Genomic DNA, 18,903 nt, shown 5'->3' on the forward strand with positions numbered 1-18,903 from the left:
AATCAAAATAAATATCGTATACTCATATATTGTCGCCCCAATACAAATTCACAAAAAAAAACTTATTTTTTATTTCGATATAATCACAACTAAACAAACTATCGATACAATATCAACACAACACTACAAATCTGCGCACGATATCGTTATTCAATCGTCGCCCATGCATACACTCCGTAACGGCTTTCGGCTTCGTGACGGGAATGCCGTTCAAACCTCACGTTAACTACTGCCGAATTGGAACAAATGAATAAAGAACCTATAATATAATGCCACTCTGTAAACCGATTGGTAATAAATATATTTTGCGCTTGATTTGACAGAGCAAAGTGATAGGATACTTGTCAATAGGTAAGATGGTTGGAAGCTTGCACAAGCCTGGGATCCAGTTCTACATTTAATTAAATCGGAACCCAAAAGACCGGCTGCCCGACTTCAAGACACTGTGAGCTCATTCTGCGTAGATCGGACCACCAACAGCTAAAATTTTTAAAAAGTTATATAATTGTTAAATGTAGGTAGATATTGTAACTTTGACTTTGCGGGTGAACAACACCTCAGTCCCCCCGTGACCATGAAGGCTTCAAAGTCATCGAAACGTCGGGAGAAAACTAAAATATAAAAAACATAGAATCCGAAAATTAATTTAATTTCAAAGAGCATAGTGAGTCCATACCGTTAATAAATAAAAAAAAAATTACCTCGCTCTTGAATTCCCACTGGAGGCACTACACGGTAAACAAGCCGACATAATTTTTACCATTAATATCATTGAAGCCGAAATTAAACTTGATGTAAATCACAATATGAATTTTAATAAACCAGATATTACATCGCAGAATTGGATACTAATGAAGTGGTAAGTACGTATTATAAAACTGATATCATCATTGTTTATGTGACTTAATAATCAATTCAGAACATCTATATGAATTAGTAACGACCATTTATAGCGGATTAAAGTAGGGCTGTCAGCTAGAATTAATATATTAGGAAAATCTGAGACAACATAAATGTTTTAAGTTAATAAGTGTATAGTTTCACATAACGTGTGCACTTTCATATATATATCGTTTGAAGGAAACAACCTAAAGACATTAAACCTTACATATTTCAAAATGTAAGCGTTAAGCGTTTGTCGTACAGTAGGTGAGTGGCAGCCCTGTGTAAAGGCGAGGTCTATTACGTATTAAAGCATTACACTTGTTTACGTGGGAGTGGTTAAGTATCAAATTGGAGCATCTTAAACTGTGTCTCACTACTGATAGTTTATAAACAAATACGAATGAAATAATATTATACTATACTTTACTAGAATAGAATAATTGTATCCTATATTGCCACTTTATGATAATGTTATATGTAAACTAAAGTATGCTCTTAATAACAAATAACTTGACAGTAAAAAATTCCGGCTTTAAACTATAAAGACCGGCTTTAAAACCTCAATACATTTGCAAATATAACTTGTGATAATCCGCAACGTATGAACGAACCTTTCAGCGAATCATTTGACATCCGAACAATATTAATGCTGTTTCAACGCATTTTGAATCTCAATACATTTGGTAGAAAACTCATAAAAACTAAATGCAAAATATAACCGCGAACATCATATGTGACGGAATGCAAAGCGTTTTAATGGTGAAACATAATTCTGTACACGAAAACATATGTACATACATTGGCCTCATAATGCATTAATAGAATACCATTATGCCATTCATGAAGAATTCCAAAACATGATACATTTGTACTACAGAACGACCTTCCGTATAGTATCTCGGATTTTGAGTTGATGACATTTAAAAACTAGCTTTTGCTCGCTGCTTCGCCGGTGTGAAGGAGTTTTCCGGGATAAAAGTCCCGCTATATATTTTCCCGAAATAGAAAGTAACCTATATCCTTCCCAAGGAAGACTTTGGGAAGGATATAGGTTATAGTAGTAGTATAGTAGATAGTTTAAGAAAACTATCACCATGCCAAATTTCATATAAATCTGTTCTGTAGATTTTGAGAAAATAGATAATATATAAACACAGAAAAGGCGACTTTGTTTTATAATATTTCTATACATATCTATATGTATGTCAATTACATACAGATAGACAGAAAAGGGTACTTTTTTTTATGTATAAGATATGTAAGCTAACTACGTTTTATGTTGCATGCCAAATTGTATATACTCATTATGGGGTAAATTATTCTAAATCTAAAGAAAACATAATAAAAACAACTGTAACAAAAATTATACTAAGGATTTGATTAAAAAAAAAATAATCCGATAAGTTACTCAACAAATACTGTTTGTAAAGAACGTCTCGAATCAGAGTTTGAAAGTTGAAAACTAAATTAATTAGTTGGTTTACATTTCGTTGTCACACGCGATACGTTCTCCTTTCGTCAGGGGCCTTATTCTCTATCCCGCACGTTATTTTAACAGTGCCTAACAAGCTCGTAACACAACGCGTCATGTTTAGGACTATAGAAATTTGGCTTACAGAATACCGTTCCACGCAAATTTCTTGAAGATAACATGACACGGCCGCGTAACGCGTTTACACTATTATACGGCATAAGGGCCCAGGGGCCTTATTCTCTATCCCGATAGTTATTTTCACGGTTCGTAACAAGCACGTAACACACCGCATCATGTTTAGGACTATAGAAATTTGGCTTACAGAATACCATTCCACGCACATTTCTCGAAGATAACATGACACGGCCGCGTAACGCGTTTACACTATTATACAGCATAAGGGCCCTGGGCTTAGTTTGACGACAGATAGATGTAAAAAACACAAGATTTCGCAAAAAAAAATTGTATTAATATTTTTACTTAATTCGGATTTTGACAATTATGACTTCATTGGTTTAGTAGCCACGTTCATAGATTTTTAGTCTTATATTGAACTAGTCTTTACCTACAACTAGGGAATGTAATCTCGCGAGATTTAAGACGTAACCGAGATCTCGCGAAACCATGAGTCCAGTCTCGCGAGTTCTCGTGCTTTACGAGATCTCACGAGCTTCGTGTTTTTCGAGATTGCATTCCCTGCCTGCGACTTCGTCTGCATAAAAAAGTTTTCCGGGATATTTTCCCTTGATAAAAAGCAGCCCATAGCACTCAGAAGTAATATAGATAGGTATCTATATATAGATAGGTATAAGTAAAAAAAATCAAAACCGTTTTAGTAGTTCCTGAGATTAGATCATTCAAACAAACTCTTCAGCTTTATAATATCACTAGCGACCCGCCCCGGCTTCGCACGGGTGCAATATTTCTCCACTATTTAATGGATATTATTATACATATAAACCTTCCTCTTGAATCACTCTATCTATTAAAAAAAAACCGCATCAAAATCCGTTGCATAGTTTTAAAGATTTAAGCACACATAGGGACAGAGAAAGCGACTTTGTTTTATACTATGTAGTGATTATAGATATCTAAAATGTGTTTTGGTGTTACAATAATGAAATAAAGGCATCAAATTCTAGATGAGATCAAACTGAGAACGATTTTCATGCTCAAAATTATTTAAATTTCCTCTAGTGCTCGATTTAGCGATAAGCTCGCCCATACAGAGAACAAAACATTACTTATCTCCGCCTACTTCGAAGGACAGGCGTAAACATATGTATGTTGTTTTATGATTTCCAATACCAGCGCATCCCACCAGAGAAAGTTGATGTATATGCAAGTAGGTGGTTACATAACTTATTGTATGGCAACCTTGTTATTGAATACACTAAGTTGTATGTCCATGCATGTAAGGATCAAATTCCTGCAAATTTTAAGTTGTTGATATCGACAGAAAACAACTGAAATTAATAAATATTTTAATGGGAACAATATTACTGATTTCATTGTCGTATTTTAAAAATAAATCAGTGACAAATTCGACTAAATCAATTTTGAATTAAATTATAAATGTATCGTCCACAGATGCGGAAACAGCTCCGATTATTCCCTAACAATTGCTTTATATTCAATAACTCAGTGCCCGCATAAACCAATACTTGCTCTCCACTATTATTGCCCGACGTAAAAAAATATAAATAAAATTTGAATGATCGAAACCGCGTGCCAAGCCTAATACAATAACACTACAAATAGCATCAATTTATTTCGCATTACCGGTCTATTTATTCAAACGCTAAAGCTTTCATTATTGCGCACTGTTCCTATCCACCAACGTGCGCAGCGTGAAGTTATCTGATCAGTGTATTACAAGTGGAACGTTATTTATTGTATGTAGTTTCGTTTTATCAATCGCAAATTTTGTTCTAAATTTAAATTTAAATATCGAATCTAAATATAAATTCGAACATTTTTTTAATTGTTTAAGTATATGACTAACTTTTTTGTTATAAAAATATTATAACAAGCTATTCTAATTTTCGAATGCATTTTTTTACAAAAAAAAAATATTATATCAATAAAAGTATAATTAATATGATATTATACTGCAATTGCTTTTTGGAATGACATAATGATTAACATAACAAAATAATTTCAGTTTAAAACTCTTAAAATAACAATGACAATACACATAAAGCTTATTTTTAGTTATAATCTCACACAAATAAACCCACAGCAGATGCTATAAAATATAAATAAAAAAAATGTAATAGCGCACAGGTATTCAGGTCGGTCTATATTAAATCGGAATGTCTGTCCTTGGAACGATATGTGCATTTATAAACATTTAAATTCATATAAACAATTTGTAGCACTCGTTTTCAAGTGCGGAGCTTTTAGCGTCTTATAGCTTTGTGAGTGTCCGACCGTGAATTTGAATTCAATTCCCAGTTTAGAATATAATTTCTTAGGAAGGTTACGTTTTATAAATATAATTAAAATCAAATATCATTTTGAGATAATATTACTAATATTAATTTGACGTTAATTGATGTTTCATATTAGCAAACATAGAGCTGCTAAACTATTTTTCATGAAATTTAGCTAACAGATGGACAACTAGTGGCCCACGTAGGTGTCGTGTTCCGGGATCAGCCTGTGTATATCCGGTTCCAACAGGCCGGCATAATTGTGTCGACTGCGGAGGGATAATCACCTCTCGTCAGTTGATATTAGGACCCACTCCACTTATCATCAGATGCAATAGGACATTCTACCGTGCGCATTTAAAGAAAAAAACCCGTGAATTGACATAATATGAGGTACCTTTATCACTACTCACTAATTTTAACTTTCCAAAAAAGTTTTCACATGGTTGGATCCGCAACCCCTAAATACAGCCCTTATCATGACCAGGTATGTCCAACATCCCGGAAGATCCTGCAGGATACATAATTCAGTACTTAGGGTGCTAAGTCACTCGACATATAACGAACGGTTTCCTCGACCTCCATCGCTGCAAATCCGTCCGCGCATGTGATATATTTGGCAAGATTAGAGATGTATTTGGGGTGTTATTCTATCTACGAACACATAAATATATGGTGATTTGACCGGAGTTATACCAATATAAAGCTGGTCTACAAACACATAAATACATGGTGATTTGACGGGAGTTATCTATACTATTATACAAAGCTAAAGAGTTTGTGTGTTTAAACGCCCTAATCTCAAGAACTAATGGTTCGAACTGAAGATTATTTTAGTATTGGAAAGCTCATTTATCGGTAAAGGTATATAACATCACGCTATGACCAATAGCGGACCATCAATAAAAATGTTTCAAAAACGGGGAAAATTGAACTTGAATTGAAAATTCTACTTGAGAACTTCCGTTGCGTGCGATCAGTAAACGGTTAAAGTTTCTACCCTGGGAAAAAATATAGCCTGACTTTTATAACTGAAAAGTTTATCCCGGAACAACTTTCTCACGTGGGTAAAGCCGCGGGAAAAAGCTAGTATTAATATAAAGCTGAAGAGTTCGTTTTGAACGCGCTAATCTCAGGAACTACTAAACCGATTTTGATTTATTTTCACTAATAGGAAGCTACATTACTCCTGAATGTTATAAGCTACTTTTTATCGGAAAATATAATGCAGGACTTTTATCCCGAAAAATCTTTTCACCGCAGACGTAACGCCTATCATATCATACGACGGAATATACAAGGAAAATAGTAGATGTACTAGTCACTAGTGCCACCCCTTGCCCCTCGGGGATAAAAGGTGTGTGTTTGGGTTAAATGGAAGGACATCTTGTCATGGTCTATTGTATCTTAAATAAGATTTTCGTAAGTGGAAACCTTAAACTTCCCTATTACTTAATGGCTTTCCTTTAAAGGAAGAGAACAAGTCCAACACATGAGATTATGCTATATTTTTTTTTATTACTTTGAATGACGAGGTGAGCTTCCGTATATACGACCGCCGATTAACATTAGAAACACCATTCAACACCTTGAATTACAAAGTATTGTTTGGTATTCCACTGCGCTCGCGATCCTAAGACATGAGAAGTCTTATTATGTTCAGTAGTTACACTGGCTACAATGTCTTTCAAACCGGAACACAACAGTCACTACAAACTGCTACTTACCACCTGTAAACGGTTTTATAAAAGCAATAATTTTATATTCAAATTACACAGTTTAAAAAAAAGCGCATTCTTGCGCTGTTAACGTATAAATTTGTCTATCCTAAAATTTCGTAGAAAAAGTAATCTGTGCAGATAAGGGGTTGTGTAAACATATTACATAGTGTAGTGCGCAGGAGTTTAAAATAACAATAGATGACGGTACACATGGCTGGTGAGGTCATATCATAGTTCTAGAATCTAAGACCACAAACATAGGAAATATTTTACATCTATTTATTTATATTTAAAATAATTGCCTTATATGGCGATAGACTGCACGGTCAAGATTTATGCTTGAAGTGTGTGCACTAGCTAGGTCTCTTAGCCATTAGGATACACGCGTAAGCTTATACAGGACATTTTGATATTGCGTTATTCATGAAAATACATAATCGTCTTTATTGTGCTAACATTATGCCAAATATAATTTGAATGATGAATATTTATTAGCAAAATCCTGGTTTTACTTTTCTAGTTAAATCATTTTGTAGTTTAGTACGAATATGACGTGTGCGTGAGGGTATTTCTGACTGAATATATGATGTTTCCGCAACGACAAATTCTCTTAGAGTAGTAGTACTATTAGGGCGTGTAAAAATAAAATTACTTTTTATTGATATTTATTTGTGAAAAATTGCACTTTTTTATTTTACATCTACAGTTCGAGTAACTTACTGTAAAGTGTTATTTAATTAAATAAGTATTTGCTTCATTAAGTAACGCAATATCAAAACTACCTTGTATGTATATAATGTGTATATGAACTTATTTACAAATAAAAAGATTGACATAATAAATATAAAACCAATAAAAAAACTGAAATATCGTAACAAATTATACCATAAAAAAATCTAAACTCGAATCAGAAATCCTAACTCGTAAAATATTACCACGTACAATAACCAGACTTATTTCAAGAACACCATATCAATCAGTTACAGTTATTTCTAAATAATCATATTCAGTTTCATTAGATTCATCAGCATTCCCAGAACTCGGCCAATAATTTTCCTGTTACAATTCGGCGCCAGACGTGGGTTGCTACGCAATACATGAAAATATGAAAAATTTACGTTTGAATAACTATCGACAATTATGTTTCCTTTGCTCAATATGAAATGTAATAATTCAAATATCATAATAATCAGTAAGGAAAGTAGACAGTAGATCACAACGTGGGCTAGCACCCGCCCGTTGGTCTAATCAAATAAAAAGTATAACAGGACTTCCTATTACCACTGCCCTGAAGAAAGTCGAAGATTGGAGGGCTTGGAAACAGTTTGTCATCGACTCCGTCAAAAGGTTTCAAGACAGACTCGACCTTTAGTGATGAAGAATACGATCAACAAGAATAATCAGTGAGAAACTGTATCATCAGTCGACTCGGTCAAGAGGTTTCAAAACGGACACGATTTTCAGTGATAAAAAATACGACCAAGAACAAGAATAATCAGTGAGAGACTGCATCGTCAGTTGCAGAAATAATGCTCGCCTTCATGTCATAGCAGATCGACATGACCTCTAACATCATGGGACGGTATACGCACGGCGGAAAGTGGGTACACCAGTTGCGCCTCTGCCTACCCCGGCATGAATTAAAAGCGTGAGTATGTGTGTAATCTTGAAAACCCAAATAGAGCTGGCAAAGACCACCCTATACATCTAAATAAAAGGAAGAATTAATAACCATCACCTATATTTAAAAAATCATTTCCACGAATTCAGTTTCCCTCTTAATCACAAGAGTAGGTACATAAATAAATAGTGTATTTAAAAAGTAATGGAGTTGTTTAGTGAAGTTTACCTTACTATAAGATGAAGGTCAGGTAACTCACCGCACTCGTAATGCTGTAAGCTTTATATATAGAAGCGAAGAGCAAACAAAGTACTTTCGCACAATCGATGTGTTGGACAGATGGTTCACTCCATTCTGATCGTTGTTTATTATACAATTATGGTCTTTATGATTTTATCTTTAGGGAAAAGGGCTATGTTTTAAACAGCTATCTGCCGAGTATTCCTGCAATAGTAGATTATGAACAATGATAATTAAATACTACAATAAAAATTAAACCTAAAAAACTGCTGCAATTGCGACCATTTTTCTGTGATTTAAATCTGAGACCTGTATGCGACACAAAGGAGTCACATTGCCTTATCATCACTTCACTATCCAGTAGAATACCGAATACAATATCTCACAGCCCATGATTACGAATACAAATTGCTATTTTTTAGTACTTCCAACGTTTTTTTTAAACGTACAGGGAAAAGTGACCCCACTACACCTGATAGTAAGTGAAGTGGGGTCTAATAGAATTTCGACTGATGAGAGATGATTATCCCTCGGCAGTCGACACAATTATGCCGGCCTGTTGGAATTTGATATACACAGGCTGAACCCAGAACGCGATTACGTGGGCCATTATGGCGTGTTTTAACATCTTGTGTACGGTGGGCGCTATCCGGGCGAATAAATATATCTTACCACCAGTAAACCTTCTGTACATATAAGCTTCGTGGATTATATTAACATTGTAATCATTCTAGTTTACATACTTACTAATTACAAATTCACTTGTATTTATATCCGTAATGTATTTTCCGATTGCGCACGCTTTTCTTAGGAAATATTCGAATTGAACGTTTTGAAACTTAATAGTGTTCGATTTAGATTGTTATATAATTTGGTATGTTTACATCGAGCTACTGAATAAACTCATGTAATTACTATTTATGAACAACTCACGGTCATTTTGAATGTACGATTCAAATCTCAATCTTCGATCGAATCTCGCGAATAAACCAATCTAAATGCGCCATTTGTAAGCATGACAAAAAAACTTATTAGTCCAATTTTATTTGGATCAAAAAAGCGATTGGTATATTTTACTGAAAACGCCGGTTTATTGACAAAAACCGCTTATTAACAATCCTACGACCTTTACTTTGTCAGACTTTTGTTATTTACAATTAATAGTATACATATGGTTTTATTTAATATTATTGGATATGCGTTATCATCGCTCGAAAACCGCTGAAAAAGTCGGCTCAAAATGACATAAAAATATTATAATACTAGATTAATGTAAGCTAATTTAATGCTAAGAAATCATTCACCTACAGACAAAGGCGGATGCAAAAACTAGTATTTTTAAAAAATATAGCTGTAGTACCCTACGTAAGTGTGACGTTTCGACATAAGCCTGTCTGCAACCGATTCAAACAGGCCAGCATAATTATGTCAACTGGCGAAAATTAATATTAATTTCTCCTCACTCGATATTATGCCCACTACGCTTACTATCAGGTACAGAGGGGTCATTGTGCTGCACCCGTTAAAAACATCTGTTTTACAAAAAGAATTCTCCTTATAATAACATCGAGTCGTGCCGTAAGCTATCAACTTTATGAACATCTCCAATGTATTCGCGGAATATGTTTATCATAAAAACAATGGAATGGCAAGCCTCGTCAATATCTGATTGCCCTTTCAACCGAGAAAGGCTTGAAGCACGAGAACCTTCTGACAATGATAACCTTTCAAATAAATGTTGTGTACGATAGATTAGTTGGGAACGGACTACTGCCACCAGAGGCTGCCTTTGGGGAAAGCGAACAGAGCAACCTCCGGGACCTCGCGTAAACAGAGGCCTTGTTGCTTTGAAGGACCTTTTTTACGATCTTACCGGCGAAACTAAAATCGAGGAACTTTATTTTTCCCTCCCCGGGGTTTCGCGTCGTTTTTTTACTATCGCCTGGGTCCTCGCATCATTTAAGGCCGCCAATAGCAGCTACGGTTGCAACATGATGCATGGAAAATCCACAAACAAGATTATGAGTATTTCGTAGTACAAGCAGTAAATTTTGGAGGCACAATAACCTCTACGTCACTTATAGACCGTCGCCATGATCTCTTCGATTAGATAATAGTGCAAGGTTTTTTTTTATCACTACATCGTATAAAACAAAGTCGCTTTCTCTGTCCCTATGCGTGCTTAAATCTTTAAAACTACGCAACGGATTTTGATGCGGTTTTTTTTAATAGACAGAGTGATTCAAGAGGAAGGTTTATATGTATAATAATAACATCCATTAAATAGTCAGCATTGCACCCGTGCGAAGCCGGGGCGGGTCGCTAGTAATTTATATTTCTATTCGAACATAATTGTAATGATTTAATTATGTGTGAATTATTTTATTTTATTGTAAAATTTTATGGCAGTGGTTTTTACACATAAACCACAGTAATATAAATTGTACCAGAATGAAGTCTGCTTAATCAATCTTCTTAGAAACAGAGGCTCATACCCGTTATTGGTGTATATTATTACAAAAGATTACCAAAAATCTACATTAAACTAAGCAATACAGACAAGCAAAAACTAAATCATTAACATTATCGTATGCAATAAAGTCACATTGCTAGACATAAAAAATACAAAATGACTCTAATCGGTCATACCGCGTGCTAGAACAGCTGTCTCACGACTACATGAGTCACAGTGACTCAGGACTACTCGCACGTTATCCAGATGCAAGTGGAACAGTTGCTAAGAAACTCTATCACCTAATGTCGACAGAAAGCACAGAAACAAACCAGGAATATATTCTGCATTATAAACTACTAACAAACAATAGCACAGGAATTTACAAGTTTTAGGACAAGGAAGAAGGCAAACTATGGAATGAACTGGAAAGCGGGGAAGTCAGTATGATTTTCGGTAACAACCTTTTTATACAATTGTCCTACACCTCAGTCCGCCAAGTCACCACGAAGGCTGCAAAGTCTTTGAAACGGGAGAAAATTTAAATATAAAAGCGCAATAAATTCTAAAAATTGTTTTATTTTATTGTCTAACATTCGCGAAAACTTTAGAAATCATTACATATCTATAAGATAATCAGGTCGAGCACATCCAGACAGTTAACATCAGCCGAAAGCAGCACAGAATATCGGCAAAAACACCGATGCAAACCGAATGATAGACGTTAGAAAAATCCATAAACAAATCGAAATACAAAAATAGATCACAGACGGCTCTCAAACAGATCGGCGATATTGGTTTACGAGATCGCTACGCAATCTTTATTAACTGCCATTAATTATAAGTTCAAATGTAAATTCTGTATGGTAGAGATGCATATTAAATGAGACCTAATAGCTGAAATATAGATGTAATAACACCTCAGCCTACTCTTCAAAAGGCGTGATTTTATTTTCAATGGCTCAAAGGAAACGTCACTGTACAGCGCACCTGGCGGTTACTGATGGCAGGTCCCTCATATGTGAGAGTCCGTCTGGGTAGGTACCACCGCAATGTCTGTTTCTGCAGCCAGCAACAGTGTGTAGTCACTGTTGTGTTCCAGTTTGAAGGACATTATAGCCAGTGTAAGTACTGGACATAAAAAGACTTAATCTCATATCTCATGATGGCGAGCGCAGTAGAATACCAAACAATACTTAATTCAAAGTGTTGGATGGTGTTTCTACTGTTTATAGGCGGTCGTATCGTTTACCATCAGGCAAACGGTAAGCACGAGTCATTCAAAGCAATAACAAAAAGAGGGGTCCTGATAGTGTCTAACGAGAGATGCCTTCGCAACTCGAATTACGTCGGCCAGTTCGAAACCGTATGTACCAAAATTCAAACATCCCAAAATGAAGAGGCCCATCAAGCTATCATGATCGCTAGCTATCCAATCCAGGTCGTTGACTGGCCCATATACAGTGCCCCTATTGTTAAGCTAACTCGAATATTGCACGGCCTACTTCTTAGAAGGGGACGTCTGGACTTTGTTAAAAAAATTCAACGATACATTGTTGTGGTGAAGTCAGAGGTATAAAAAATATTTGTTTGTAGAGTCTTTCGTATGAATTTAAGCTGAATTATTAGGCAGTTAAAGTTCATGTTATGCACTGAAAGGTTACATATACAGAGGCATTTTGATATTACATATATGATAATAAATGAAACCACATACTTGTGGTTGCGTTACCTCTGTTAACATTGTGCCTAATCCTACTAATATTATAAATGCGAAAGTTTGTGGGGATGGATGTATGGATGAATGTATGTATGTTCGTTCTTCTTTCACGAAATAACTACTCAAATGATTTGAATGAAACTTTACAGTAATATTGGTTACACGTCAAATTAACACATAGGTTAAAATTTATAAAGATTTTGTGTTTAAGGCATATGTTATAAGGGTACGTCTTATGTCATTTGCAAGACATAATTTCAAATTTCAGGATAATATCAATATTATCCTTCATCCAAAAAACCTTATAACACCGTGATGTCCAATATCATGGTCATGACCTGACCCGGACTACGAACCCATGACCCCAGCAATGCAGTTATCACGTTTACATCACGCGCCATCGCACCAAACTATTCAGTCTTGTTTATAAAAACATTATAGAGGAATCATGTTTCTCTAGACGTAACCTATAAACTAGCTGAATAACATTTTCAGCATACAACAAACCTTTCATACGTTCAGGCGGAAGTCCCGACATAATCCACAGAAAAGTTCTTTGAACGCGTTGATTTATACCGAAGCGTTCGCTCCACGTATTCGAGTTTTATCGATGTAGTTCTGGGTGATTATTCCGAATATTCAAGAAGATAACGAACGCAATCTAAAAGATCGAATTAAATAGTGTTTGGAATACACAAAATAATATTAGAAAAGTATTTAATGTGCCGCACTAGGCCAGCGTAGTGGACAAGGCCTAATCCCTCTCAGTAGTAGAGCAGGCCCGTGCCTAGCAATGAGACAGTATATCATATAGGGCTGATAATATATATTACATAAGACCTTTCTAATGTCCTTTCTCAACGCTTTGCCACTACCACTCATTACTTGAAATCTTGTTATTAGGCGGTACCTTAAAGTTCCTACGTATTTAAAGTCATGTACCCAATCACAGTAATTATGAACGTCACAGTTTCAAACAGTATGTGTTATGTCCATCTTCAAATACTTCTCAGCATTATGCTTTACGTATCTCCAACCATAGACTTTACATTACAGCCATCTTTTTATTTTTTTATTTATTTATTATAAGTTCTCCAAAAAAGATAACACATAAATCAATTACCGCTTAACATAAAAATAAAATATGGTATAAAACAATGTGCATCTTACATCTAAGGAGACACAGCATGCATTAAATATTTCAGAAAATAAAAAGAAAGAAAGATATAAAATAAACGTATCTAACAAAAAAAAATAAGTAGTTTAAACATGACATATTTTGGAATTAAGTAAGAACTATAAAAAATATATAAAAATTATAAAATCTCTTAAATTATTAAAATTAACAACAATTTAAATAATAATAATTCTTCTTTCTAATTTTTCTTTTTTTTTCATGGCGTAATCCTCTTGGGTCCCTGTCGTCCATATGCAAGGTAGACGGGGTGTGTCGGATTTTTACTGACTAAAAACCCCAAGGTGGTTTCCATCAGCACTTTAGAATGACTCCGGGACCTCGAACCTCCGAACCGAACACGCCGAAGCCATTCCAGTTCCATTTTAAGCACGAAACGTTCACTGACCCAAATCTAGATTCCAGATATGATTAATCGTAAACTCTTCTGTTTGTTTTCATAAGTTTCAGTTAATATACAGGTTGGCAGGAAGGAAGTGTAAGTAGGGTGTTTAAAATTGGGTAAATTATTACTCATTTATTTTATTATGTCTGCTAAACTACAATAGACATCGTTTGTAACAATCATGATTTGGCAGAAATGTTGGAGTGCAATCTAGATTAAGTACTAACCTTAGCCATAGTCAATATTATATGTTTTGATTGTATTCGGTATGTATCTTAAATAAATACAAAAAAGACTAGTGAATACACACTACAGTGAATACACAATAGACTAGTGTGGTGGAACCAAACCTTTTCAGTCATAAACGTGCCCCGCGAACCACTAATACCGACCTAGTATTATTTTTACTTTCTTAACATAGTTTTACTACCAAGCTCCTTAAATAACGATAAAAAAAGAAGTTTTAGTAAAAAAATTACATTCACAGCAACTGATAAGTATATAGTATTATTTATATTTACTGTTGTATTTAAACGCAACAGATTACTTTGTTGCACCTACCTTGTTCATCTCTGCTACACCCTAAGGTTGACTTCGAGAGAATGCTTACGGCAATAAGTCCGCCTATACATAAAATTGTATTATATACGAAGTCCAAATAAATAAGTATAAAAATATACTACTAAATTCAAGTCTCGCGCTAAACATTTTAAAAACTTATTGTAGAGTAAGACATGCGCACCGAAATTTAATATGTTTAAGCGACATGCTATGTTTAAGCGACACCCATCACATCCACACAACCGCCATAAGTCACAGCGCCAACAAAGACCCGATCACTCATTCCACCGCCATGCCTACTTTACATCGACACATTTTTTTAAAACAAAAGTTCCAAGAAGGATTCCCTATTCTGGATTCATCTCACAACACGAGACAACGTTCGAATTACAACGTGCCAGATACTATCTCATAAGGCGCTTTACACCTAATGCGAAATCGGATGAGATGACGCGTGCGTTAAATATTTGCTATTATTCATGTTTGTATGTTAATTCACTTTTGTAATGTTGAATATTAATATGAGACGTGTTTGTGCATTAATTACCTTCCTTACTAGTACTTTTTATACTCTCATGTTAATTAAAATACGTTAACATTTTAGATAGTTAGTCATTGTATATCTCAAATCCATGTTTTTCTACTCCTTGATTATTGTATCAAAGCCGTTATATTTACATTTATCCGATAACCTCGATTAACCAAACAAAGACCAGTAAATACAAGAGGAATTCGAATTTCATATAGCAACCATCGCACTGTCCACGTATTTAAATAACCCAATTAACAGGCTGTTTACTTTACTGACACAATTGTAGTAAACAACAGATTTCATTATCGCATTCCAAACGAGGCGTCCCAATTTCTAAACACGTAACGTAGCTTGTAAACGATTTCTGGCTACAAACTGTCATTAGCATTCTCCGCGGTTGTTACGAATTCCTGAATGTTGTCGCTTGTGACATCTCGAACGATTTTGAGAATAGGTTCTAAGCAAAAAGTCTGATCGATTAGATATTAGATTTACAGTCTTACTTACAAAAATTTCGCAAAGCTATGCTTTGTCGAAACACAAATTTACTCGATCAGCTGTAAGTCAAAACCCGCCATCTTGTCTCTTAATAAGGTTTAAGGCGATACCTCAAGGTCCATTTTCATACATTTTGTTTCAAGTTTTAAAAAAAGTAAATAATAATCATGGATATTTCGGCCTTTAAAATTTAATATGACGAAATTTTAAAGGCAGAAATATCCATGATTATTAATTATTTTTATATTTTTTTTTCAACTGCGAGAACTAATCACTAACTAGACGTGAATTTAAATTCTTTACTTGCCAATACTTGTTTAGTTACCCAGATTAAAGCCGAAACAAAATGTATGAAAATGGACCTTGAGGTATCGCCTTAAACTAGGAAACACAACTTTTTGACAGCTATTTAGGCAAGCAACCACCTAAACTTAACGCTAAAATAAGTTTATAAGTAAGACTTTTAGTGTTGTAATAAATATTTGCAAACTTAGGTGGTACGTTTTTGACTGAAACTTTTGATCTCTTTTTGTTTAATTCATAACGTTAGCGATCATCGATTGACGAACAAAAATAGATCTTTTTTATGTTGGTAAAAATCCGAAAAGACAATTCATGATTCCCGCTTTATTTATGTTTCCGGACTTTGTAAATTGGAGATTTTCACTGAAAAAGACTTAGAATCATGTGATTTATATAATTTAATTAGCACATCAAGTATAACTTAGAATCTTGTAATAGCTAGAAAATATTGACTGTCTCTTGCTTGTAATGTTTTCAATACGACAACTCCTTCACATAACACATAAAAGTCATTCGTCTATCTGTGTTTCTGGATATGTGTCCGTAGAACACTTTTTAGTATGATTTGTAGGGAATGTTCTATCTATATTTTGATTAATCATACCTCAAACGGCGATAGCCTAGTTAAAGGAAAACATCGTGAGTAAACCTGCATACCGGAGAATTTCTCAATAGCAATTTTGAGGGTTTGAAGTCTACCAATCCGCACTAGGCCAGCGTGGACTACGACCTAATCCTTCTCAGTAGCAAAGGAGGCCCGTGTCCAGGAGTAGGGCAGTATATAATACAGGGCTGATATTATTATATCTCAACTTATAATAGTATACCTTAAAAACTATATACCGTAATAACACTTTGATTGACACGCGGTAGTTAAACGTTAATTAACTGTTATTAAGTGAGATGTCATTTATTAAACACGATATCTAGGAAAAACTCGCTGCGGATACGATTGATTCAAGCTAAAACCTATATGGGTACGGTGGGTCTAGAATAGTCTCTAGCTAGATTTAGAAATGAAGAGAAAATGTCGGTTATGTTAACGAGTAATGAACTGTGAAATGATTGAGGCTATATTCAATGCTTATTATTAGTGAGCAGAAAGTGTCATCAAACATTAGAGTTTGGGTTTTATGTTTAATAAAATTCACGTCGAATTGATTACCTCCTCCTTTTTTGAAGTCGGTTAAAAAGAGAGAGCCGAAAGTGTCGAATCAATCAGAGTTTAGGACTTAAGTCTAATAAAAGAGAATTTCTAGAAATACCTACTGATATGAGTCTAAAAAGTCTACGTATATAATACTAAGAATAGTGTGTTTAATAATGTAATTTATTTTTTCAAAATCGATTAATTTATAACTGGAATTTTTTTTTTATTATGTGCGAAGTGCTGATCAGATTGAGGTTGTATTCAATGCTTATGATATTAATGAGCCGAAAGTGTCGAATCAATCACTTTGGGCTATTTAGCAAGTTTATCAAAGAAGAATCTGTAGAAATACCTACTAATATAACTCTAAAAAGTATTTTACTGAGTACAAAGAATAGTGTGTTTAATAAAGTGAGTTATATTTTTTTCAAAATAGATGAATATGTATCTGGAACATGTTTTTTATCTGCGAAGTCCTGACCAAATATCCCCGAGTATTTTCCTGATTACAATATTACATATCAAGCTATAGACATAATTGATGAGACGGCGACAAAATGTCAAAGTGTGTGACTGAGACAACGCTATACAAAACTGAGGCTAAACGATTATCTCTTTCTAACGCAAAGAGTTTTAAGATTATATAGTGAGGTCATTGGGAAGAGTGTCATATAAAAATTTTGCACTCATGCAATGGTTATTCATTCCACCATGAAATCAAAACACCAATGGAAAATACTTAATATTTTTTCCATATCGTAATTTGCATGTTTTTAATGCTCACATCAGCATATTTTCGGTACATATGTTATTATAGTATTAATATCCGAGCACGTTGTGACATCTTGTCACACTGACATTTCAAATAATACTACTTATTACCAATTAATAATAACTTTTGGATCAGAAATTCAGTCATGATATGCGGTCTATAACTATAAAATTATCTTTGTTCTATTCCAGTTATTAGGTTCATGTTCATAATAATTTCTCCAGAATAATCTATAGAAATTCAAGTACAACTCAGCCATTTTCATTTTAATTAACACATTAAATTAACAGTAATTTAAAATTAACGGTATTCTAACAGCGTATTCTCAAGTATGCGGCAGGGATTAATATTACTAACACGCGCTAGATTACTGTATGCAGTGGCTATGGTCATGGGCCAGCTATATGGGCAAGGTTGACAGGTAATCAAAAAAATATGATCGGCCATATTTGGCCACGGGGCTTGATAATGAGGACATGCATCTGTGACATCTATGAGTAGAAGTGTTGAGTAAGTTAGAAATGTGAATTTTAATGGAAACAGAATCAGTTTATGAAGTAAAAAATAGCAGTGTTTTATTTAAATATAGTTGAAAATTTTATGACTTAACCTTTTTGGAACGATAAATATTTGAATATCGAATGGATATTGTTCCTCCATTCTTATCATTCATTCTTCTTCATTCGCAATAAAATGCTCAAAATCAGTATTATTATTTTTTAAAATATACTTTTGAAAATGGAATTCAAGGAATAGCACAATCAAAATAGTTTTTTTTTAAATACATTTTGAAAACGGAATTCAAGGAATAGCACAATCAAAATACCGTTCCCTATAAAAACCTAACTGTTCTTTACCAAAGAGAAAGTAAACGCATTTGACCGCTGTAACTGTTGTTTTATGACAATGTGACCGAATCACGTGTCCTGGACTCCGGGATCATTGCGTCTAACATTGAC

The 18,903-nt window shown here is 34.4% G+C and overlaps 1 protein-coding gene across 3 annotated transcripts in view; it reads right to left on the reverse strand.

Moving 5' to 3' along the window:
- The window catches only part of LOC115455972 (fibroblast growth factor receptor homolog 1), a 106,681-nt gene that overhangs the window by 62,674 nt on the left and 25,104 nt on the right, over positions 1-18,903 (reverse strand). The window lies entirely within an intron of this gene.

Source organism: Manduca sexta, chromosome 6 (assembly GCF_014839805.1).
Source record: "Manduca sexta isolate Smith_Timp_Sample1 chromosome 6, JHU_Msex_v1.0, whole genome shotgun sequence".
NCBI classification, from domain to species: Eukaryota; Metazoa; Arthropoda; class Insecta; order Lepidoptera; family Sphingidae; genus Manduca; species Manduca sexta.